The sequence below is a fragment of the Oryx dammah genome, unplaced genomic scaffold (assembly GCF_014754425.2).
Source record: "Oryx dammah isolate SB20612 unplaced genomic scaffold, SCBI_Odam_1.1 HiC_scaffold_21, whole genome shotgun sequence".
In the NCBI taxonomy this organism is placed as follows: Eukaryota; Metazoa; Chordata; class Mammalia; order Artiodactyla; family Bovidae; genus Oryx; species Oryx dammah.
In genome coordinates this window covers 17469823-17494371 of record NW_024070205.1, presented here as the reverse complement: position 1 = coordinate 17494371, position 24549 = coordinate 17469823, and the positions used below count along the sequence as shown (strand labels likewise).

Below are 24549 nucleotides of genomic sequence, written 5' to 3'. Positions count from 1 at the left end.
AACAAAATACCACAGACACTGTGGGTGAAACAGAAATTAATCTCACAGTTCTGGAGGCTAGAAGTCCAAGATCAGGGTGCCAGCCTGGTGGGGTTCTGGTTAGGACCCTCTTCCTGGTTCTCAGATGGCCACCTGCTTCCTATGTCCTTACACGGCCGAGAGAGGGGGACTTTCAACCTTCGATACTTCATCTAAACCAACCACCTCTCAGGACTTCCCTGGAATCTACCTTCCCGTGCAGGGAATATGGGTTCCATCCCTGCTTGGGAGCAAAGATTCCACTTCTGCAGGCAGATTCTTTATCAACTGAGCTACCAGGGAATTTCAAGATCTCACATACCATGGAGCAACTAAGCCCACATGCCGCAAGTAGAGAAGCCGCATGTTGCAGCTACTGAGTCTGTGTGCTCCAGAGCCGGTGTTCCACAAGACAGGCATGCATGCCAGAGCTGGGCAAGCCCCTGTGCCGCACAATTAGAGGAAGCCTGCCTGCCCGACCGAAGAGTCCACACACCACAAGGAAGACCCAGTGCAGTGGGTAAATAAGTAAGCAAATCAATCACCTCTCAAAGGCACACCTCCTGACACCATCCCACTTAGGGGTGGGGGAGGTTAGGGTTTCACCATATGAATTTTGGAGGGACACAAACATTCAGCTCTTAGCTGGGACCCAAAAAGTGGCAGCCTCAGGGCAGAGGAGAACCAGATGTAAAGCTCCAGTGACCCTCTGCCAAAGGTGAGAGAGGAAGAACCAGGAAGTGGGCAGGGAGATGGAGAATTCCACCCCCACGGGTCGTTGCGCTAAGCCCTCAGGTGGTTCCCACGGATTTCACCAGCTCAGCAGACACACTGGGGAGGAAGGCTGCTGGGCTGGACCCCATCGGCAGGCCTGTGTTCCATGACAGCTTGCTAGCGTGCTGCCCCGGGCTGGGAAAGTGCGAGGCACCACCCCGAGCTGAGTCACCCAGCTCAGGGACCAGGAAACTTACATAACGAGACGGTTTGTGTGTGTTTGCACATCAGGCTCAAGCTCCGGGCAGGAAAGAAAGAAAGGCAAGGTGGAGGGCAGCGGGAGGGCTGGGGAGGTGGTACTCCTGGGGACCCCGAGTCTATCCGTGCCAGGAAGTCACTGAGGACCCAGGAAACCATGAAAAGGCACACGCCACGGCCGGATTCCTGGGGATTACAGACCCAGATTAAAGAGAACAACAAGAACAAGGGCCTCCAGCTTTCAGTCAGTCCGGCTCAGTTCCCTTGCAGCCTGTTCTCCAGGGCTGGGGAATGTTAAGCCAGTCCAAAAAGAACACAGGTGGCAAAAGAGGAACTTCATAAAAATGTGAACTCCTGAACCGTCTTGTCTGCAGGATATTGTTAGAGCCACAGATAGGCCTGCAGTGACATGGGATGGTGTTTCTTGGGTAGGGAAACAGCCTGTGGGCTAGAAAAATGTGAGTGGGTGGCTGTTTGAACTTCACTGCAAAGCTCCTTTCAGTCAGGAGCCTTTGTAGATGAAAATAGACTGGCTAGGGCAGGAGGCATTCCTGAGAACTGGTCGAAAGGACATATTTTCCTTTGTAAGAGTATTTTTTCCACCCCAGCCCTTCAGATCGCTTTTGTTTATGCCATTCCTGTTCTTTAGCTGTTAATGGTTATACTAAATTTACATTGTCAGAGCATATGCTGTTATTACATACGCTATGCCCTAGTGCTACTGCTGCTGCTGCTGCTGCTAAATCGCTTCAGTCGTGTCCGACTCTGTGCGACCCCATAGACAGCAGCCCGTCAGGCTCCTCCATCCATGGGATTTTCCAGGCAAGAGTACTGGAGTGGGGTGCCATTGCCTTCTCCGATGCCCTACTGCTAACTCTCATTTAATCTAATTCTACAAGGAGCCATGTATTTAATATTCACCAAGAGTCCTTATGGACTTCCCTGGTGGTTCAGCTGGTAAAGAATCTGCCTGCGATGCAGGAGACCTGGGTTCGATCCCTGGCTTGGGAAGACCTCCTGGAGAAGGGAACAGCTACCCACTCCAGTATTCTGGCCTGGAGAATTCCATGGACTATATATAGTACATATGGTCGCAAAGAGTCAGACATGACTGAGCGACTTTCACAACAGTCTTTATACTAATTATTCCTAAGTTGTTCAGCTTGTCTGAAGCATATTTTTCACAACATTCATTATGAAGGGCTCATGGAAAAATATTCCTTGAGCTCTTGCTTGTTGATAAATTTGTCAGGGCCGTTTCTACTTTAAAGGTAAATTTTGCTGGATTTAAAATCCTCAGTTCAGGACTTCCCTGGCAGTCCAGTAGTTAAGACACCATCCTCCCAAAGCAGTGGGCTGGGGTTCTATCCCACATGCCACAACTAAGAGTTCAAATGCTGCAACTAAAAAAAAAAAAAAAAAAAAGGATCCTGGATCCTGCAAGTAAAGATCCCATGTGCTACAACTAAGACCCAAAGCATCCAAATAAATACTTTTTTTTTTCTTAAAGAAGTCCCAACCTTAAATAAAATCCTCAATTCATCTTTACTTTCCTTGAGTAACTTAAAAATGGTACTCCATTTGATCCTGACATAAAGTATTGCTGTGACAAAGTCTGATGATAAATGAATTTTCTTTCTCTTATAAGTAACATGCTCATTTCACTTCCTTTACAATCTAGAAGTTTTACTAATACATGTTTGTTCTCCAGCACTTTATATGCTCTTCCAATATATAGTTTAAAATCTCTTTCTTTTCTTTTTCTTTTTGAAGTTTAGCCAAAGTTTCTCAAGTTACAGTGTTTAGTTTTTGTTTCCTTGCTTTGGTTTTCTTCTTCAGGACTCCCATTAAATAATATTTTAATATTAATAATTATAATTCCTAGGTTAATATTAATAATTATAATTGATATGTTAATATTAATAATTATATATATTAATAGGGCTTCCCTTGTAGCTCAGTCAGTAAAGAATATGCCTGCAGTGCAGGAGACCTGGGTTTGATCCCTGAGTTGGGAAGGTCCCCTGGAGAAGGAAATAGCAACCCACTCCAGTGTCCTTGCCTGGAAAATCTCATGGACAGAGGAGCCTGGTGGGCTGCAGTCCATGGGGTTGCAAAGAGTTGGGCACAACTGAGCAACTAACACTTCTTTCAATATATATTAATATATATACATTATATAAGATATAATGTATATAAAATTTTTGCCAATCTGAAATATTTGTCACGTTCTCTCAAATCCTTGTCATCTTCATTACTTTTTGCTTCTTTCTGCATCTCTTTTGTCCTATTTTTTTGTATTTTGAATCCACCCCCAGCAATTTCTCCTCAAATAGCACTGTGTCCAGGAAAGGAGCCTGCAATGGGCAGTTTCAAAAGTTCAGAGGGACTGGTGTGCTCCAGCCCCGGGATCTGACCTCAGGCCCCACAGTCACCTGCCTGCAAAATGATCTTCTCAAATTTGCCTGTCTGATACCATGACACAGAGAAGCTGATACCATGCAGGTCTTATGGCTTTTGCTGATGTGTTTCTGTCCATTTCTTTTTTGTGAAGACACTTTGTCACCTAATTTTGAGCTAAATGTTGTCCCAGGGTTTTTAGTTTTCATTCTCATTTCTCCGTCTGTTGTTACAGGGAGATTCAGAAATGTCCCAAACGTGTGCCTCCACTGCCGCCACCATCTTTCCAGAATGGTCCTATTGAATGTCAGATCATGCCACTTCTCAAAAATCCTGAAAGTGACTTCCAATCTCATTTAAGGTGGAAGTTAAGGTCTTTACAGCGGCATACAAGGCCCTGTTGTTTCAGCGCCTCCCCCACACTCCTCACTTCCCTGAAGCCTTCTTCTTAGCTCTTTCCCCTCCAGCTACTCTGGCTTCCTTGTGGCTCCTTGAGCAGGCCAGACATCTTGCCATCTTTGCACCTTTCCTCTAGAAGTTACCTCTACCTTCATCACTCTTCCCTCAGAAAAGAGCTGAGTTAACCACTTCCTTCAAGTCTTTGAAATCTCTTTCTCAATGACATCTAAAATGACCTCCCTAACACTGTATCCTCCCCGCTGGCACTCCTGGTCTCCTTTGCTCTGCTCTTTTCTTTTTTCATCGCATTTAACATCTTCTAACATTAAACACTTTATTTAATATGCTTATTATTTATTATCTGTATCCCCCTTGCTAGAATATAAAATCCACGAAAGCAGGAATGTTAAGTCGGATTTGTTCTCTTATGTGCATGAAGTTCCTAGGTGCAGCTGTTCAGTGAATTCACAGGACTTCCCCAGTGGCCCAATGGTTAAGAATCTGCGCTTCTGGCCGCTCTCACCTTCTGAGATGGCCCACGGTCTGTGAAATGTGTTTCTCTCTAAATAACTCCACTTCCTGTCTATCACTTTGTCTCGCTGAATCCTTTCTGCAATGAGACATCAAGAACGTGAGCTTCATTAAGTCCTGAGACCAGAAACTAAGGCCCCTACCAGGTGGAGGATAGAATGATGATGTTGACCCTCCCGACTTCAGTCAACTAAAGCTTGGACTCTGTCAACCTTTGCCCCAATTCTCTGCTGAATTCTTGTCTGTTCAAGCCCCCTCATGAATATGCATGTACCTTTAGCTTAAAATTTGCCCAATTTTGCTGTTAAGGAGACTCTACTTTGGAAATGTGTTTTCCTTACTTGCTGCTAGTAATAATAAATCATTCCTTCTCCTGCTTAAAAAAAATTTAAAAAATCAATCCCTGGTTGGGGAACTAAGATCCCACATGCCACATGGCATGGCCAAAAATAAGTAAAAAATAAATAAATGCACAAATGAATAAATAAATGAAGCAGGCAAGGATATGGTTTGCTCTGAACCAGCCACTAGAGAGCTGCTTTGGTGTCCCCACTTCCATCACCCTTCTGCCCTGGCCCCCCTGTGGATGCCGTGGTCCACAAGCCTATTGTCTGAGTGAGTATCAGGAACAGCCAGGCAGAGCATTATGAATTCTCAGAAGAGAAGTAGTGTCACAAACATTCTTTCTAGGACTTCTGAGTTCAGCCCAAGCCAGAAATAGCACCCCAGCCATGTGCCTTCTAGCAGTTGAGCACATCTGATGCTCATTGCACTGAAAGAGCAGAGGAGCCTGGAGGGCTCCTGAAAACAGAGACAGCCCCAGGCCTTGAGAAGGAGCTCAAAGGTAGGGAAGATGAGAATGCACGCCAGCCCAGGCCCAGCTGTGTGCTGTGTGCTGTTCAGAAACCCAGTAACTAGAGTCAGGTGTGGCCTTGTCTCTCTGGATGGAATTCATGACCGTTATTTACAGGGTGTTCTCACTTAGTTTCAGGGTATAGACAAGGCCTATCACTGGCCTATCTTATAGCTGTTCCAGCACAACTAATGAAGTCAGTACCGACCAAGAAAGCATCAGCTGAACAGTCTTACCTTCTAATCAAAGCTAGTAGGTCTCAGGCAAGCAGGTACCGACCTCCTCTCAGCTCAAGGAAGCCTAAGGCAGAGGCTGTCTTAACAGGAACTCTCTCCTAAATGCTAATTAGTCTTGGGAAATGCTCACTGAGCTTGGATGCCTAAGGGATCATTGTCCAGTCAGGAGATTGCAAGCCTATTGCCAGGGCCAAGAAAACAGGTAAAAGGCCAAAACTGAGGTTGTTTTCAGCCTTAAGCTTAGCATCTCAGCTGTTTCCTTCACTTCATATTTATTTGGTTCCTATTTACATGGAACCTGTGAACACAGCAACCAAGATGACCTCTCGTCCTCTCTCCACTTTGTCATGGGTGGGCTCATGTCAGATCCTCCCCCAAGCCCTTCTCTGCCCCGTATGCAGGGCAGCACAGGAAGTATGTTTTGAAGTACTTTTTTCTCTCTTCTTTTTTCCCCTTCTTATTCCCAACTGGTAGATGGATTTTCTTTAACCAATAAAAATGAATGGGCCCCACTTTCATTAACTTATAATGGACCCAGAATCCTCAGATCACAGGAACCTGAAATTCAGATCATCTGTCAGGGTTTCTAGAGATCCTCTGACCTTGGAACCAAATATTTAGTGGTTCCCACCACCACCCCAACAACCGCAAGCATCCCCAGCCCAGCTGAGAAAGAGATTAGTATGCAGACTTAGTACCTGTGATATTCTTACTTATTCCATATAAGCTGCCCTGAGATGAATACCATTTGCTTTTATGTACATGAGGAAACTGAGTTCAGTGAGGCTGAGTGGCTTATCCAAGGTCATGCAGATTGGAAAAGGCCCCATAATTTTTTCTGCCTTATGATATGTCCTATCTCACCTGTACACATGTGTTCCCTGTGTTCGAGGATGTCAAGGACATTGACCTCTGAAAGGTTTCTGAAATGTTATGGAAATAAGACTTCTAAAACAGAGAGACCAGGGGGACTTCCCTGGTGGTCCAGTGGTTGAAAATCTGCCTTCCAGTGCAAGGGACGCAGGTTGGTTCCTGGTCGGGGAAACTAAGATCCCATGAGTCATGCAGCACAGCCAAAAAAGAGAGAAACTCTGTATACTGGTTTCCCCAGGAGATTCTGTTATCCTAGAGTTATTATTAATATTGTTCTCCTTTCAAAATCGTCTTAGTTTGGACAATGTTACCTAGTTACCCTATGCAAGATAGACCAGGAGCAAAGAAGTAGGAAAAAACTACAAAAAGAATTGCTCAAGAAGTCACTGAGCAGTAGGCATGGAAAGGCCTCATTAGGGCTTTGATGTTCTCAAGATCTTCCCCACCCCAGCTTTTTCCACAGGCTTTGTCTCAGAGGCACTCATCCAAAACTGCTTGTACCCTCCTTGTGCAGTGCCAGGGAGGAAATGAGGCTGGAACAGGCCAGAGGGTTCTTACCACCCCAGATGACCCTTCCAATGGATCTCTGTCTTACTATGAAAAAACTGCTTCTCTAGGCAAGAGACACATGTCCTTCCAACTCTAACAGAAAGGACTCTCTCCTGTAAAGGAGAAATCTAAGACACTACCAAGGTTTTGAATGTCCTGTAGAGAAAAAAATAAGAATGTTTTAACTAAAGCTTTTACTCTACATAGGAGCTTCCCGAGAGATTCTCCTCCATCACATAGTGAAATGACACATGGAAAGAACAAATATGTAGAAATCAGACCTCTGGGTTTGTATTCTAGCATGCCTGCTTCTGAGTTGGGTAACCTTGAGTAAGTTTCTCAACCTCTTTGAGCTTCAGCTTTCTAATTCATCTGAAAAATGGGTATAAGAATACACTTTGCAAAGTAAATATCAGATAAGATTATGCATAAAATATATGGCAGATAAGAGACTCAGATGCTTCCCAGATGGCACCATGGTAAAGACTCTGCCTGCCAATTCAGGAAATGCAAGAGACATGAATTCAGTCCCTGGGTTGCAAAGAGCCCCTGGAGTAGGAACTGGCAACCTGCTCCAGTATTCTTCCCTGGAAAAATTGGACAGAGAAGCTTGGCAGGGTCCCTTGCCATGTAAGATAATGGATACTGGAGATTTCAGGGATAGAAATATAATGAGTTCATGCCCTTAAGCTGCTCACAGTCAAATGGAGGAGGGGCCATGTGCCATATTGTTCTATCTGGCCTCTTGCAGTTTTTAATTGCTTTCATCTTTAAGATCCATTCCCACTCATATTCTTCAGGTGTGTGTTGATATAAAATTCATAAACTCTTAAATAAATAGAGAGGGGCCATGTGGAGAATTCCCTGGTGCTCTAGTAATTAGGATTCAGTGCTTTCACTGCTGTGACCCAGGTTCAGTCTCTGATTGGGGAACTGTGATACTACTAATCTTGAAGCACTACTACTACTACTACTAAGTCGCTTCAGTTGTGTCCAACTCTGTGCGACCCCATAGACGGCAGCCCACCAGGCTCCGCTGTCCCTGGGATTCTCCAGGCAAGAATACTGTAGTGGGTTGCCATTTCCTTCTCCAATGCATGAAAGTGAAAAGTGAAAGTGAAGTCACTCAGTCGTGTCCGACTGTTCGCGACCCCATGGACTGCAGCCTACCAGGCCCCTCTGCCCATGGGATTTTCCAGGCAAGAGTACTAGAGTGGGATGTCATAGCCTTCTCCACTTGAAGCACTGCCAAACACTAAATAAGAAATAAAGTCACAGTTTCATTTAAAAAAAAAAAGAGGGAACATGTGTCCACACGTCACCTTGTTGTCAGGCAGGGTTCTTTTTTTTTTTTTTTTGGCTGCACTGGATCCTTGTTGGTGTGCACCGGATTTCTCTAGTTGCTGTGAGCAGGCTTCCCACTGGGGCAGCTTCTCTTGTTGCAGAGTACAGATTCTAGGCTCTCGGGCTTGGTTGCTTTGTGGCATGTGGGATCTTTCCAGACCAGGGATTGAACCCATGTCCCCTGACTTGGCAGATGGATTCCTATCCACTGTACTACCAGGAAAGTCCTCAGCAGAGTTTTAAAACACTGTCAGAGCAAAGAGAATGAGATAGACCATTCTGGCTTAGCAGGTGCAGAATCTCATAGAAGAGTAGGAATGCGAACAAACCCTGGATAGCTAGGTTCCTAAGCACCTTACAGGATGTTTGTAGCCTAGGTTGGGAAAGTTTGGTTCCATTCTTCCCTCTGTAAAGAAGACAAGTTGTTTCTCAAAAAGAAAGATAAAGGAGACTGCATACTCCTCTTCCATTTGCTCATCTGAGATCAATTTCCAATTCTAAAACTGAAAACACACCTTGTGAGCCAACCTAGACCAAAACACAGAACTTTTCGGATGGAAATTAATCAAGACTTGGATATAAATTCAAGTCACCTGTGAAACATGTTTCAACTCCATAGAATTCACTTTGAGACATTTAATAGAAAACACAACATTAAATCACAAAATAAATACACAAAATATGACTTTTCAGAGGTAAAAAAAAAATAAACACTACTTAAGACCTGTCACTGCTAAGAAATATTAACCAAGGTCATTGGCTTCAAAGGGGAATTACCAAATTCATTTATTAGCCTTCTGCTTCTACTAAGATTCTCAAGCCTTGTTTAAACTAGTAAGTTAGAACTTTTTATTAAATAAACAAGTAATTGTCTCTGAATGGAAAATGAAGCAGAAGCATGATTCAGTTTGCTTGTTCATACTTGGCTATCAGCTAGCAGAGCATGAAGTGTTTCCATGTCTACTGCTGGCCATCTTGTCCAGCTTTCCTCCCTTTGCTGTAAGTCTGAAGCAATAGGAAATTGCTCTCCAGAGGACATTTGGCAATGTCTGGAAACATTTTTGATCGTCAGAATGGAGAGGGGTGGGAAGTGTCACTGGCATCTAGTGGGTAGAGACCAGGGATGATGCTAAACATCCTGCCGTGCACAGAACAGTCCCTCCAAGCAAAAAAAAAAAAAAAAGGTGGGGGTGGATCCAGTCTGATATGTCAGTAATGCTGGGGTTAAGAAACTGGACAAAGTCTGGGTAAGTTGTGAAAGGCCTTGCAGAGAAAAAAGAGCAGATAAAATTCAGGAAATCCATAGCTTTCTTAATGATGAAATTGTGAGAAGAGTGTTAATATGGGCAGGTACTTAATATCAAAGATTCTACAGCATTTTGAGAAGAGCAGATCAGAAGCTCCACAGTTGCTGTTCAGGTTCTGCAGTGATTCCATTTTATTAACTCCAAATTGAAACCATGGTTTGGTAGATATTTTCCTTTTCTAAGTAATGAATTTGTTTATGTGAAAATTTTAAATAATAAAAAATACTATACCACATGTGTATGTTTGTGTTTATCTGTATCTGTGTGTACACATACACACACAGGCTTCCCAGGTAGCTCAGTGGTAAAGAATCTGCCTGCCAATGCAAGAGACGCAGGGGACTTGGGTTTGGTCTCTGGGTTGAGAAGATCCCCTGAAGTAGGAAATGGCAACCCGCTCCAGTATTCTTGCCTGGAAAATTCCATAGACAGAGGAGCATGGCAGGCTACAGTCCACAGGGTTGCAAAGAGTCAGACACAACTGAGCATGCACACACACATACACATATGTACACATATAGATATAATTTCATTTATTAAAAAGAATTATACTGTAGAAACATATATCCACTGATGAAGGACTGCTAAAATAAATTATGGTACATATCTTTAGATCAGAGTATTTGTATATCCATTAAAAATAAGAAAGATGAATATAGAAATATGATATGCTTTAAGATTCTACAACAAAAATTTTAAAAGAAGAATAGGTTTAAAAATTGGCAGTTCAGTTCAGTTCAGTCGCTCAGTCGTGTCCGACTCTTTGCGACCCCATGAATCGCAGCACGCCAGGCCTCCCTGTCCATCACCATCTCCCGGAGTTCACTCAGACTCACATCCATCGAGTCCGTGATGCCATCCAGCCATCTCATCCTGGGTCGTCCCCTTCTCCTCCTGCCCCCAATCCCTCCCAGCATCAGAGTCTTTTCCAATGAGTCAACTCTTCGCATGAGGTGGCCAAAGTACTGGAGCTTCAGCTTTAGCATCACTCCTTCCAAAGAAATCCCAGGGTTGATTGTTGAGGCTTGATGGAGATTATTTGAAAGATTAAATTTTTCATATACTGTTTTAAATTTCTATTAATAGAAAAAATCAAAAGTAATCATTGGGAAGCACTATGTGTTTTCATTTAGAAATATCAAGATATAATGTGTGCAGGGACCTAAATGGGAAGGAAATCCAAAAAAGAGGGGATATATGTATACATATAGCTGGTTCACTTCCCTATATAGCAGAAACTAATGCAACACGGGAAAGCAACGATATTCCAATAAAAATTAATTTAAAGAAAGATATAATGTGAATAGAAAGAAGTGAGGAATAGGGGTAGGGGGCAGAGTGAGGAAACACAAAATTTTATTTAAGTATCTGTAAGTGTTTAAATAAGGAAGTTATGGGATGCTACCCAAAAATGAATTAAAGTTGTTATGTGGGGACCTGGAAAAGAGGAGTCAGGAACTAAAAGGATGGGGAATAAGAATGGGAACAAGACTTTTCGGTATATACCTTTTGTAAATTTTTGAGCCCTATGAAAATACTACATATTTAAAACCTTGGTTTGGTTTAGTCGCTAAATCATGTCTGACTCTTGCGACCCCATGGACTGTAGCCTGCCAGGCTCCTTTGTCCATGGAATTTTACAAGCAAGAATACTGGAGTGGATTGCCATTTCCTTCTCCAGGGGATCTTCCCGACCCAGGAATCAAACCCAGGTCTCCTGCATTGCAGGCAGATTCTTTACCGACTGAGCTATTTAAAACATTAAATGGCATGAAATAAGAGTTCATAAGATAGAATTGAATCCTGTTCTCAAAAACTGGGGACATGTTGTTGCCATATTACATTCTACCCTTGAAAAGAACTCAGACTACTTTCACAAAGATTATCTCATTTATCTTCACAAAAACCCTGAAAATTTTTAAATGGGCGTGGAAATGGGGGTAGAGCAGCAATCATCAGTATGATATAAGCTGTGCAAATCACATGAAACTGGAATTAGGTTTGTTCTCCCTGGATCTTCAAAATAGAAAAGAACCAAAGTATAAGGGTAAAGAGAGAGAGGGTAATTCCCTGGTGGTCCAGTGGTTAGGATTTCCTGCTTTCTCTGGCAAGGGCATGGGTTGGATCCCTGGCTGGGGAACTAAGATCTCACAGAGAGACAGAGAACATTAGACTCAACAGGATGAACTTTTAGAACAAAAACCAGTCTAAGGGAGGCCTCAGAAACAGCAAATTGACCAGGTCATCTCTATATAAAATCTTGGTGAAGCGTGCAATTCAGCAGGCATTTATTGAGCTTAGATTGTGCTAGACCTAAAGGTAGAATGGAGTTAAAGGTGAATAAACCACATTCTTAGATATGGTTATCTCTGCATGCGAGGAGAGGGTTACCTGGTAATACCTGTAAAGATTTAAATTGCCTGCCTCCTAAAACCCAGAAATTTCATTTTATGGTATCTATATATACAAAAGAGGCATGTGTATAAGAATGATCTGTGGATCATGTTTCTTCAGTATCCTAAATTGGAAATGACCTATGTGTCAATTAATAGAGGATTGACTGGCTAAAGAAGCTAGAGTAATATATTCATATTAGGAAATATCAGGAAGCAGTTTAGAAATAGAAAGTAGAAGACAACTTGAGAAAGCTACATGTAATAAAAGAATAAATTGCCAAAATATACAGTTGAATTGGAAAGGGAAGAAAAAGGTTGAAGGACCATCCATACAATATGATACAAATGAAATTTTTTAAAAGCTTCATATTTTTCGTGGGCATATACAAATGCATGAAATATGCACGAAAAGTTCTGAAGGAAAAGAAAAAAAGTGATAACAATGTTCAATTCCAGGGACTGGGAGAAGAAATGGTGAAAGGATGCCTTTAGCCTTCTCTGTAATGTTCTAATTTTTTTACAAGGCCAGTGAGTTTATGGATCATTCATTTAATTAAAATAATTGCTTTCATGTGTGTGCTAAGTTGCTTCTGTCGTGTCTGACTCTTTGCAACCCTATGGACCAGAGCCCACCTGGCTCCTCTGTCCATGGGATTCTCCAGGCAAGAGTACTGGAATGAGTTGCCATTTTCTTACTCCAGGGGATCTTACTGACCCAGGGATCGAACCTGCATCTCCTACGTCTCCTTCATTGGCAGGTGGGTTCTTTACCATTAGCACCACCTGGGAAGCCCCATACTTAAAAGCAAGAAAGAAAAGGCAGCATCCTTTCTCAGTAATGCTAAGAGATGCAAAAGCCATCTTTAGACTATGAGAAGAGCCACATACTAAGGATCGTGGAGCAAAAACATCTTCTGAGGAGTTTGGTACCTTGATTATATCCTAGCACTACTGCATAGCCTGGGCAGTTACCTCTGACTTCTTCCTTTTTAAATTTTTTTAAGAGACATATTTCTTTGTTAGGTTGAATATTCTCTCTCTCTGTTTAAAAAAAAAAAATTACTTATTTATTTGGCTGTGTTGGGTCTTAGTTGTGGCATGTGGGATCTAGTTCCCTGACCAAGGATCAAACCTGAGCCTCCTGGCATTGGGGGTACAGAGTCTTATCTGCTGGAGCAGCGTGGAAGTCTCACCTCTGACTTCTTCTTGTCTGAGAAAAATAAACCTCTTTCAGTTAAGTCCACAGTCAGGTCCCTACCTGACAAATGTGATCTAACAATCACACAGGTCTCTAGAGAGGTTCATTTTGGGGAAAGAATAGAGATGCCAGAAAGGCCTTAGCCAAGTCTGGCTTTGAAAATGTAAAGGAATTGCTCCTCCACTCCAAGGTCCCTTGGGACCACCAGGCCCAGAGCATGTGCCAGACACACCGGGAATCAGACGGAGCCACAGCGCTCAAAGACTCAGAGAAGCATGGAATGGAGGGAGGGGGCGTGCACAGGGCTTCAAATCCCCCTAAGCAAACACACAGGGCAGGACAGTCTGCTAGAAAGCTGAGTGTCTGCAACTTGACTCCAGTGTTTACGGCCATAGATCCCACTCTACCCGCAGCAGCAGCAAGGGTGGCAGGGGAAGGGCTGGGGCTTTGGCAGCTGTGTGTTCGAACCTGCCTGGGCAGCTCCCTGAACACTTATTTCAAAAGCAAACAAGGGATGGGGACATTTCAGGAGTCCCCAAAAAGAACTTAGGAGAAGGGAAAATAATGGCACACACCTTGGAAATGGATTATGTTCCCCAAGGCAATCTTTGTCCTTTCCGATAGGCCAAATCTCCCATGATGGGATTTCCATGAAACAGGAGGGAAGGGGGCAGGGCAAAACCTTTAAAAGAATGACAGAACCACAGGACATGATAAAAAAACTGAGTCCAAGATGGCACAAGGTTCAACTTCCAGTGGACCTTGAGGCTCATTATATGTTCATTGTTATACACTTACAAACTAAAACTTAAAACTCAACATTCAAGATCGTCCCCTCACTCCTGGCAAATAGAAGGGGAGAAAGTGGAAGCAGTGACAGACTGTATATTCTTGGGCTCCAAAATCACTGCAGATGGTGACTGCAGCCATGAAATTATAAGATGCTTGCTCCTTCGAAGAAAATCTATGACAAACCTAGACAGCATATTAAAAAGTAAAGATATCCCTTTCCCAACAAAGGGCTTCCTAGTCAAAGCTATTGTTTTTTCATGTATAAATGTGAGAGTTGGACCATCAAGAAGGCTGAGTGCCAAAGAATTGATGTTTTTGACTTGTGGTGCTGAAGAAGACTCTTGAGAGTCCCTTGAACTGCAAGGTGATCAAACCAGTCAATCCTAAAGGAAATCAACCCTGAATATTCACTGGAAAGACTGATGCTAAAGCTGAAACTCCAATACTTTGGCCACCTGATTTGAAAAGCCAACTCTTTGGAAAAGACCCTGATGCTGGGAAGTAGTGAAGGCAAAAGGAGAAGAGGGCAGCAGAGGATGAGATGGTTAGATAGCATCACCAACTCAGTGGACATGAATATGAGCAAACTCTGGGAGATAGTGAAGGACAGGGAAGCCTGGCATGATATAGTCCATGGGGCTGCAAAGAGTCTGACAGCACTTAGCGACTGAACAACAACAAGCTAAATGGCACACCCACCAGTGCCATGACAGTTCCAAGGCCAACTATAAAAGGCCAAAAAATGGGCAGTGGCTCAATTCCTGGAACTGATACACAAAAGTTTGATCATAAGCATTTTTTTTTCATGTGATACCTGCTCCAATACAAAAGCTGATATAGAATGAACCAGACTCTGGGTATTGGCCCCCTCTCACATCATCTGGGATTTCAGCAAAGGTAACCATGATAGGGACTGGAGTTAGGAAACTAGGTTTCAAATCCTGGCTCTGCCTCTTAACTGCCTCTCAAGCAAATCACATCATTTCTTGGAACCTCAGTCTCTTCATCTGCTAAGTGAGAATAGTGTACCTGTCACCTAGAGCAGGAAGTGGCCACCCACTCCAGAATTCTTGCCAGGATAATCCCATGGACAGAGGAGCCTGGCGGGCTACAGTCCATGGGGTCACAAAGAGTCAGACGCAACTGAAGCCACTGAGCACACCTAGAGGAGCTGTGAGAATCAGATGAATGCTCGCTGAGAGCAAGTGCACCCAGATCAAGCTTTGCATGAAGCTGGCCTTCATAGACTGTTGGTCACATCTGAATCTGCGGAGATGGGCAGCTCCACTCTCTGAGCTGGGTTCCTAGAGGGTCTTAGTGGCAGCATCCGGTTGAAAGAAAGCCCTGGGCTAGTTGATTTGAAGCTATATTTGCATAGCAAACACACTCTTTTTGTTTTGTTTTACTTAAAAACTCTATCATTTTATAACATAAAGTTCCCTATTAAGAAATTAATTTTAAATGTTTTCATCATAATGTAATACATTCTCACCTTACTAAACATTTTTAAATGTAGGAAAATCAACCATAGTTCTAGTATTTAATTTTAACATTTCACATATTTTTTCTAGTTTTTTTCGATGTGTGCTTTTTTTTTTTTTTTACCTTGGTAAAGATGCTGGTAAAAACTAATTGGTTCTATTTTCTCCTAGGACAAAATTTGTAAATATATATATGCTTATCTATAAATAAATATATATATGAGGTGAGATAGAGAAAGAGATAGGGAGAGAGAGGGAGAGAGAAAGGTTTATTTTAAGGAATTGGCTCAGGCAATTGCAGAGGCCTGGCACATACAAAAGAGGTAGAGATTCAGAGAAGAGTTGCAGGTTGAGTCGCAACGGAATCCCTTCTTGCTCAGTGAGAGTCACTCTTTTTTTCACTAAGTTCTTCAACAGATTAGATGAGGCCCATCCACTTTGTTTCTCAAAGTCCATCAATTTATTTAATTTTATTTGGTCATGACCCGAGACCTGTAGGATCTTAGTTCCCCAACCAGGAATTGAACCTGTGTGCCTTGAAGTGGCCACACAGAGTCCCAGTTGCTGGACTGCCAGGAAATTCCCAAAGTCCATCAGTTTAAATGTTAACCTCATCCAAAAACACCTTCACAGAGGGACTTCCTTAGTGGTCCAGTGATTAAAAATCTGCCCTGCAATGCAGAGGATGTGGGTTCTATCCCTGGTCAGGAACTAAGATCCCACATGCCTTGGGGCAACTAAGCCCGTGAGCTGCAACTACTGGGCCCCAGAGCTCTAGAGCCCGTCCTCTAAGAAAGCCCGTGCACCCCAGTGAAGATCCAGCACAGCCAAGATTTTAAAAAGAAAAAGATATAACACAAAAATGCCTTCACAGAAACAGAAACCATAGGTAGGCACCATGGGCCAGCCTAGTTGACATATAAAATTAACCCTTTGTAAAACCTTTTTATAAGTGAAAGCCCTGAGGGTCGAATGGAGCTCTGTATAAGCTGCTTCTCATACTAATAAAGGTATTTGTGTAAAACTGTGGAAACCATAGCAGCTGTTGAACCCTGGGCAAGTTTAGCTTAATTCCAGGAAGAGTTTTATAACAGCTGTGGTAGTGTGTGTGGAGTGATTTTACTATCTGTAGTCAGCAAGCTAGCTCATTGCTTTTTGTTTAGATTATATGATAAAGACCGGAATATGTGGAGCTGATGGAAATTGGGGTAGGAGGTGCTTACAGCACATGACTTTCCTAGTGAGGTCACGTGGCTTGAACAAACCAGGTGGGACAGTGATACCCTGATGGTGCTTCTTAAGGAGACAATGTTCTTGCGCGTTTCTCTAGTTGGTGTCCTCTGGAAAGCCTGCCAGCCCAACCCTACTGCTTTGACAAAGCTCCATCACCCTCAGGAGAAGGCTTGAGGCGGCCAAGGCAATAAAGGGAATTAAAATGCTGGCAAAGATAGAAAAAACTTCAGGCCCAAGTCCCATTCCCAAAGAATGGGAGTTGGAACCATGAGCCTTGCTATTTCTGTCTTCTCAGAGATTACAGTGTGCAGCTGGCAGGCATCTCTAACAAGAGAAATTTGTAGAGCATGAGAGCCAGTAGGTCATAGGGTCCGAGGAAGGCTCAGCCCCACCCCTGCCACACCTCCCAATACACCACCAGTTGCCTCCGTCATCAGCAGCTTTAGTCATCTCCAGCCTAAGATAGAGGTTGTCCGGAACCTTAACTGGAAAGGTCAGTTGATTTAAATAGCTGTGGCATTCACAGCAACTTTCCTGGCATAAGAAAGGAAACCCAAGCCGCAATAGATGATGTTCCCAGGGCGCTACCTATGGTTGCAGGAACAGAAATGGAGGCTACTGAGCATTCGTTTGATACCGGCTGTGTTCCCTACTCTTGCGCTTTGGCACGTCCACAGAGTGACCTTACTTAATCCTGAGGGCTGTATATCATTGTAACCATGTTGTAGGTGATGGAAAATCTCAGCAGGATTAAATGACTTGCCCAAAGGCAAGAAGATCAGACATTGCTCCTTCACTGACTCAGTGCTGTAGACTTAGAGCCATGTGTTTAAAAAATGTAGGCACATTTTCCCCCCCGGAAAAGATGATAAATGCATGCTTTTTTTAAAACTCCAAACTGTAGAGAAAAACAACCACAAACAATTCTCTTATCCCTGTCTCAAGTAAGTCACTATCAGTACTTGTAAATTTTACCAGGAATAGTCTATGAATATAAGCATATAAATGTATTTTGAAGTGTGTGCGTCTGCTTTTTGTGTGCACCCACCTTGCTTTTTTACTTGGTCCAGGGGACTTCCCTGGTGGTCCAGTGGCTAAGACACGATGCTCCCAGTGCAGGGGACATAGGTTCAATCCCTGGTCAGGGAACTAGATCCCACATGCTCAGCGTGGCTAAATAAACTTAATCAGAAGCTATTGTATAGCACAGGAAAGTCTGCTCAATGATCTGTGGTGACCTAAATGAGAAGGAAATCTAAAAAAGAAATGGATATGTGTGTGTGTGTGTATGTGTGTATATATATATATATATATATATATATAACTGATTCATTTTGCTGAACAGCAGAAACACAACATTGTAAAGCAGCTATACTCCAATAAAATTTTTTTAAAAAAGAAAGTCTGCTGATTACAAGCCAGGAGTTCTAGAGAGAACAGTGGAGAGGTCAATTGTGGGGAAGGGAGGAATAAATTGGTCCACGTTAGGGGATATGTGGAATAGCAGGGATATGAGAGCTCCTGTGATAAAGGCTGGGGTTTAGAGCTCTGGCTGGATTGGGAAAAATAGGGATGGGGACTTGATAGAATTAGTATTGGGTGATCCATTCAAAATGCAGTCCAGATTATTCCTAATTCCTGAGTGAGGAGACTAGGCTTTGTAGCAACAAGTTCCTTGGGCAGCTTGGGGTATTATAAGTCCCACTTTACAAGTATATTGAACTACTCTTGATGAATTTAAGTAAACTGATGCCAGATGGAGAATGAGCTAGATCCTTCGAGTCCAGAATCAGGAGTTGGCCCACACTCTGAAGCTAAGAGGTGTTTCCTAAATTTGATTGAGCAGAATTATATGGGATGGCTCTTTTTTTTTTTGGCTGTGCTGAGTCTTAGTTGTGACAGGTGGGATCTTTAGTTGCAGCATGTGGGATCTAGTTCCCTGACCAGGAATAGAACCCGGGCTTCCTGCACAGAGAGTGCAGTGTGTTAGCCACTGGACCACCAGGGAAGTCCTTGGGATGGTTCTTAAAAATACGTACTCACTCTCTTCCTCCTCCGGAGGTGGGCATCCCTGATTCTGCAAGTTTCTAATTTACCCCATTACCAAAGTTGTAGAAAGAAGATGGTGCTGGGAACACAGAACTCTTCAGTTCGTTTGGAATTGTAGAGGACCATCTTTTATATACATGATTGTGATGTTTGAAGAAAAGGTAGAGGGGAAGTAAAAGCTTAGTACTAGTTTAGTCTAATATATCCCTACCAGTTAAAAAGAAACAGCATACAAATAAGTCCATTGCGTTTTGAAAGCAAAAATTATATGGTCAAGAAATACACTAACTCTATGGCTTCCCTGGTAGCTCAGATGGTAGAGAATCCACCTGCAGTGCAGGAGAGCCAGGTTCGATCCCTGGGTTGGGAAGATCCCCCGGAGAAGGAAATGGCTACCCACTCCAGTATTCTTGCCTGGAGAACCCCATAGACAGAGGAGCCTGGTGGGCCACAGTCCATGAGTCAGACACAACTGAGACATGCAGAGTCAAACATGCAAAGAGTCAGACATGACTGAGCAATTAAGCACGAAGGCGAAATAGGTTGCCTCTTAGGTTGCTGGTATGTACTTAGGTGTGAAGAGCCCAGGAAACTGAGAATCATAGTGGAAAGTTCAAGTTGGTCGTTTTTCTTCTTCTTTCATCTGGTCATTTTAGCCCTTGTGGCAGTCCTTTCAGAATAGGATAGAATCTGGGCTTCCTTGGTAAGTCCAGTGTTGAGAGTCATGCTTGCCAGTGTGGGGGACATAGCTTTGATCCCTGGTCCAGAAGGATTGCATATGCCAAAGCTACTGAAGCCCGCACACCTAGAACCCGCGCTCTGCAGCAAGAGAAGCCACTGCAGTGAGAAGCCCGTGTGCAGCAGTGAAGACTCAGCACAAACACATACACACATACATATATAAAATTTTTAAGATACAATAGAATAATTATCGTCACACTTAGTCTTCTCAGAGCACAAAAGAAAAGTGATAACGAAATTATGTCAAATGGATTTGACACACAGGTATCCCCCGCTTTTCAGAATTTCACCTTATTCTGGGTTCCTTTATGCCCCTTTGATTTCAGGAAAGACCTAAAGACCTAGTACTTGTTTTGGTAACAAATCCAAAGAGGATTTTTGCTTTTACAAAAAAAGTCAAAAATTGAGAGTAGCGTTCAGTGTTTGTTTTGCAGGAGACTTTGTAGAAAGAGCAGGTACCGCCCCCCACCCTCCCCCCACCCCCGACCCAAGCTGAGTGGCAGTGCCAGGCTCCTTCCCAGGGAGCCACACTCCTCATCTCAGCATCAAGCCGCTGTATCCCTTCTGTCTGTTTTATTTGTGTTTAAACTTTTTGTTCTATATTGGAGCATGCTGTGATAGTTTCAGGTCCACAGCACCGTGACCCAGCCATACATATACATGAATCCATTCTCCCCCAGATTCCCCTCCCATCTAGGCTACCACATAACGTTGAGCAGATTACCCTATGCTAAACAGTATGTCCTTGTTGGTTATGTATTTAAATTTTTTAATTTTTTAAATTCATTTATTTTTGGCTGCATTGGGGGTCTGTTGCTGCCGGGGCTACACTCTAGTTGGGGCTTCTCACTTGTTGCAGAGCACAGGCTCTAGAGTGTGCAGGCTTCAGCAATTGTGGCTCATAGGCTTAGCTGCTCTGCAGTGTGAGGAATCTGCCCATACCAGGGATCAAACCCATGTCCCCTGCATTGGCAGGCAGATTCTTAGCCACTGGACCACCAGGGAAGTCCTGGTTATCCACTTTAAATATAACAATGCGTACATGTCTAACCCAAACTCTCTTAACCATCCCTTCCCTCCACAAGCCGCCATAATTTTGAACTGTGTCTATGAGCACTTATGCTTTATCTCAGTTTACTCTGTGCTTCCATTAGCAAGACGTGTAGCGAGGGGATCGCTTCTTTGATTTACGCCATTTCGAGTTAGGAGAGGTTTCAGAGGAACACGCCGAGGAACTGAGCAGTCAAACTTAACCTGAGTTAGAAACGTTCCGTTTCTGAAACATAAAGACAAAGGAGTAGGAGCCAAGGACGCAGAATAAAACTGGCCACATCACAAAAAGTTAAGAGAAAGGGCTCTGTTATACTTGTAACTAAAATTAATGTACGACAATACCACATTGCACAGGTTACCAAGCACTTTCACATTTACCATGTCCTCGAAGCAGTAGTGGTAGCTCAGGACAGTTATCCCTGCCATTGCCGTTTTAAGGATGACATACCGCAGAGTTCCAGGAACCTGTGGCACTGGACTGCCTGGGATCAGATCCTAACTATGCTTTTACTCGTGTGTGGCCTTTGGCAAGTGGCTTAATCTTTATGTGCCTCAGCTTTGTCTGTAAAATGGAAACAACAATAGTAACTGTAGCTCATAGGATTCTTGTGGAGTTAAATGGATCAACAGCACCTACAGAGCGAGGCCCAAGAGGGAGAGGATATATGTATACATAGAGCTGATTCACGTTGTTGTACAGCAAAAACTAACACAGCATTGTAAAATAACTATTCTAATAAAAACAAACAAAAAAGAGCACCTAGTATGCAGTAATTACTGATGCCAGGAGAAGAATTTAAAAAAATAAAAAAAAACTTTACACATAGCCTTTTATTATAGAGATTTTTGTTTATACTGTTTTTAAAGCACATGCCTAAAAGATAAAGGAATATAAATGAGTAACTCAGCTCTATTAAGAATTCATCCACTCATTCAACGCTTATTGAGTATCTACTAGGAACTTGGATAGATGTCAGGAGGTGCCAAAGATAGGGTAGAGAACTCTGAATTTACACACATAAAATGTTATTTTATTTCATCTGCTTTAATTAAATGAAATCTGAAGCCAATAGTAGTGATACTGAGGTGCCCTGGTATCTCCAGCAACCTCATAACTCCCCATCAGAATCTCTACTCAGCCATTCCAAACAGATTTACAAGCTAAGTAAAAGATATCCTTGCTCTGCAGACGCATCTCCAGGGTGAGTCGTCTGGCTGCACTGATAACGCAAAAGCTGCCCTACTCACCTCCTCTCAGCGGTGCCCTTGGTGCACTCCAAGCCTGGGTTGCTGGGTCCCTGGCCCTGCCCAGAGCTGGAAAGAAATTCAGAAGAATTACCTGGTGCCCAGCTGCTGCTGCTAAGTCACTTCAGTCGTGTCCGACTCTGTGCGACCCCATAGACGGCAGCCCACCAGGCTCCCCCGTCCCTGGGATTCTCCAGGCAAGAACACTGGAGTGGGTTGTCATTTCCTTCTCCAATGCATGAAAGTGAAAAGTCAAAGTGAATTCGCTCAGTCGTGCCCAACCCTCAGCAACGCCATGGACTGCAGCCTTCCAGGCCCCTGCGTCCATGGGATTTTCCAGGCAAGAGCACTGGAGTGGGGTGCCACTGCCTTCTCCTCTGGTGCCCAGAACAGAAGGAGAAAGTTGCAAGCAGCTGGTACAGGTGATGTCAATGCTTGCAGTCCCTGGACGCACATGGCTGGCTCACTGCTCTGGCCCAGCCTCTTCAGGTGAATCCTGTCTCCTTCCTGGGCCCTAAAACAATATCCATGTCTCTTCTGACTTGAAGAGTACTTCCTTTAAATCTTTTCAGATGTTCCCTTCCTTGGGGAGCCCTCTGTGCCGGTTCCCTGCAAGATTTAAAGCGTTTGGGCTTTCACTTGAGGACTGCTGGGCTTTCACTTGAGGACTGCTAGGCTTCCAGCAGCTTCAGATTTCCACCCAGCTTCGGTTTCCACCCAGCAACCCAACCTTCCCCTGAGGCAAAAATCCCAGCTCACCACCTGCCAAGCGGTGGGGCCAGCTGGGGGTGGGGGAGGGGAGGGCTACCTGCTAAAGTGCTCTTGGAACCACTCTCAGTACCCTTAGCATGATAGAAGCCAGATACTGTACACTGGGTGATTGCTGCCCTAAGTTTTTAAAACACAAATTTTGATAGTGAGACTGGTAAGCTTTTTTTCTTTTAAATTTATTCTCAGTCGGAGGATAATTGCTTTACAATGCTGTGTTGGTTTCTGCCGTACAGCAACGAGACTGGTAAGCATTTTTTTTTAAAAATAAGAATAGACATAAAACCTGTAAACATCTAAGTCCCTGCTATGTGCTAAAGGCCATGCTTGAGGCTAGAACAGACCAGAGACCAGAAACTACACAATTCCTTTTCTCAGAGTTAAGTGGGGAGAGAGGCGTTGAACAAGTTAATTTAGAAATCAAACACTCTATTGTTTAGAATTACACGTGTGCCAAGCCATAAAGTGAAGCAAAAGACTGAGTAATGTGAAATTCAGGCTGTGATTACTTCTGTGGAGAGGGAAGGTAAAGCAATGGCGGGGAGGCCGTACCGGGAGGGCTACATTTTTTTTTTTCCCCAAAATCCTTTTTATTTTTTAAAAAAAATTTTTCATTTTATATTGGAGTATGGCTGATTAACAATGTTGTGTGACAGTTTCAGATGAACAGTGAAGGGACTCAATCATACATACACATTTATTCGTTTTCCCCTACTCCCTTCCCATCCAGGCTGCCACATAACACTGAGCAGAGTTTCATGTGCCATACAGTAGGTCCTGGTGGGTTATTCATTTTAGATATAGCAGTGTGTACAGACAACCGTAAGTTCATTCTCTAACTCTGAGTCTCTGTTTTGTAAGTTCAACTGTGGCATTTCTTTTTAGATTCCACATATGCTGCTGCTACTGCTGCTGCTAAGTCGCTTTAGTTGTGTCCGACTCTGTGCGACCCCATAGACAGCAGCTCACCAGGCTCCCCTGTCCCTGGGATTCTCCAGGCAAGAACACTGGAGTGGGTTGCCATTTCCTTCTCCAATGCAGGAAAGTGAAAAGTGAAAGTGAAGTCACTCAGTCATGTCCGACTCTTAGCGACCCCGTGATTTTCCAGGCAAGAGTATCCATGGACGGAGGAGCCTGGTGGTAGGCTGCAGATTCCACAGATAGGGGATGTTATATGATATTTCTCCTTCTCTGTCTAATTTCATTCAATATGACAATCTCTAGGTTCATCCATGTTGCTGCAAATGGCATTATTTCATTCTTTTTAACGGCTGAGTAATATTCCATTGTATGTATGTATCACATCTTTATCCATTTCTCTGCTGATGGACATTTAGGTTACTTCCATGTTTGGGCTGTTGTAAACAGTGCTGCAATGAACATTGGGCTGCATGTATCCTTTCAGATCATGTTTTCCTCCAGATATATACCCATGAGTGGGCTTATAGGGTCATGTGGTAGCTCTATCTTTAGTTTTTGAAGGAACCTTCATATGTTCTCCATAGAACTGTACCAATTTACATTCCCACCAGTGGTGTAGGAAGGTTCCCTTCTCTCCCCACCCTTTTTAGTATTTATTGTTTGTGGATTTTTTGATAATAGCCATTCTGACTGGTATGAGGTAGTATCTCATTGTAGTTTTGATTTTGCATTTCTCTAATAATTAGCAATGTTGAACCTCTTTTCATGTGCCTATTGGCCATCTGTATGTATTCTTCAAAGAAATGTCTATTTAGGTCTTTGCCCATTTTTTGAGTGGGTTGTTTGTTTTGACGCTGCTAAGCATCATGAGCTGTTTGTATTTATAAATTTTGGAGACTAATCCCTTGTCCATCACATCATTTGCAAATATTTTCTCCCAACTTGTGGGTTGTCTTTTCATTTTGTATATTGTTTCCTTTGGTTTGCAAACATTTTTGAGTTTAAGTAGGTCCCATTTGTTTATTTTTACTTTTATTTCCATTATTCTAGGACACAGATTTTTTTTTTAAAGGTATTGCTGTGATTTATGTCAGAGAATATTCTGCCTTTGTTTTCCTTTAGGAGTTTTATAGTGTCTGGTTTCACATTTAGGTCTTTAATCCATTTTGAGTTTATTTTTCTGTACTGTG

At 43.2% G+C, this 24549-nt stretch overlaps 1 long non-coding RNA gene across 1 annotated transcript in view; it reads right to left on the bottom strand.

Moving 5' to 3' along the window:
- The window catches only part of LOC120880489, a 55229-nt gene extending 33386 nt beyond the window's left edge, over positions 1–21843 (bottom strand). Inside the window, exon 1 of the long non-coding RNA XR_005725038.1 lies at positions 21674–21843. This is a non-coding gene — a long non-coding RNA (uncharacterized LOC120880489). The remainder of the gene's footprint in view (positions 1–21673) is intronic.
- Between the last annotated feature and the right edge of the window lie 2706 nt (positions 21844–24549).